Below are 2,129 nucleotides of genomic sequence, written 5' to 3' on the forward strand. Positions count from 1 at the left end.
TGATCATAGACATATCTTACTCATTTGCATCCTTACCAATAATGCATCTTAAACCGAAATCATTTCTCATGAGTTTTGCGTACGTACCTGTACCATTTCATAACAAAATCATAACCTTTCACTTCTTTGACATAATTTTTAAACCACCCATTGAACCACTTGGAATACTAAATGATACTTGGGAATTACATACACATAGAATCATTCCAATGCCATATTCCAGATATGGTCTTACATGGGATCTCATATCGATGCCAATAGCCCAGCTATGGTCTTACATGATTCTCATATCGATGCCATATCCCAGACATGGTCTTACACGAAATCTCATAACGAGGCCATATCCCAGATATGGTCTTACATGTAAACTCATAACCCTAATACCATGACATTTGTATTCTAACTATTCCTAAGGTTCAACCGGAAATTTCACCGTATCGAATCTTTGCCAAACAAACCCATAATGATAATTGTACAAGTCATGGAATAAAAAAAATATTAAATACATAATATAAGTTGCATTATTTACACACGAACTTACCTCGGTACAAAATATGGCTGATTAATTCGACTTAGTCCACAACTTTGTTCTTTCCCGGTCTAGGTTCAGTCTTCGTTTTTCTCGATCTATAATAGAAAATTTAGCTCATTTAATTATCACATTGTTCAAATTAGTCCAAAAACCATACTTTGGTAAAATTATAGTTTTTCCCCTAAACTTTCACATATTTACAAATTAGTCCTTAGGCTCGTAAAATGAAATGTACTCATTTTCTTTGTTACCCAAGCCTAACAGAGCCTATATCATGCTTATACCAGCCCACATTTTTCATCAAATCACATTTCTACTACCCATTTTTATAACTTCTACAAATAAGCCCTTTTTACGTGTTTTCATCAAAACTCACTTAGTAAAAGATGTTTATCATACATCAAACTTTCATAATCTACCATGAAACATCAAAATACATGCATATCACACATGGGTGAAACCCTAAGCATCAACCCTAGCTCAAATAAATGGTAGAAATGGCTAGATCAGTTAATAACAACTTCAAAAATGTAAAGAACATTAAAAACGGGGTTTGAACTTACTTACAATCAAGATTGAAAGTTGAAGAAACCCTAGCTATGGTGACCTTAGGAATTTCGGCTATGGCATGGAGAATATGAGCAAATTTTGACTTAATTTTCCCTTTTTATTCTTTTATTAACTAAATGACCAAAATACTCTTTTTACTAAACTTTCAAATTTTACTTATTCATGCCCATTTTTGTCCATAAAAATAGAAATTGGTAAAATTTCTATTTAAGGACCTTTAATTAATAATCCATATCTATTTCATGCTTAAAGCTTCTAGAATCACATATTTTGAAACATTTGCAATTTAGTCTTAAAAATCAAATTGGACACTCTATCAACAAAATTTCTTAACGAAACTTTCATAAAATCATGCAGACATATCATAGAACACAGCACATTCATAAAATAATTATTTCTACTTTGGATTTGTGGTCTCGAAACCACTATTTTGACTAGGCCCAAAATCGAGATGTTACAAGAAAAATGCTTATTTTGTCCACACAGGTAGAGACACGAGCGTGTGTCTCAACCATGTGTGACACACAGCCAGGTGACACGGTCATGTGTCCCCTTTTTCTTTTAATTAATGCAAAATAGAATGCTCACATGGCCTAACACACGGGCGTATAGCTTGGTCGTGTGACCCTTGTATCTTATTAATAGAAGTTAGTATGCTCACATGGCCTAGCACATGAGCATGTGGCTTGGCTGTGTGACCCAAGTCAGAGAGCTCATAAGTTTGTACACGGGTTGCGACACGACCATGTGTCCCTATTTCGAATGTCCATGCAACTTGAGACACGGGCATGTCTCTTGACCGTGTGAGACAAATAGCCGGCCACACAGGCATGTGTCCCCTACACCTTTGGAAAATTTTAATGTTTTCTGAAAAATTCTCTAAGTACTGAGTTTAGCCTTGACTTATTTCTAACATGTATTTTGGGCCTCGAGGGCTCACATAAGGGAAAATATGATGGATTAGGATTAGTTTATGATATGAGTGCTAGATGATATGAAGTGTCTGTTATTTGATTTGTAAATTTTG

This window comes from Gossypium hirsutum, chromosome A08 (assembly GCF_007990345.1).
Source record: "Gossypium hirsutum isolate 1008001.06 chromosome A08, Gossypium_hirsutum_v2.1, whole genome shotgun sequence".
Classification (NCBI taxonomy): Eukaryota; Viridiplantae; Streptophyta; class Magnoliopsida; order Malvales; family Malvaceae; genus Gossypium; species Gossypium hirsutum.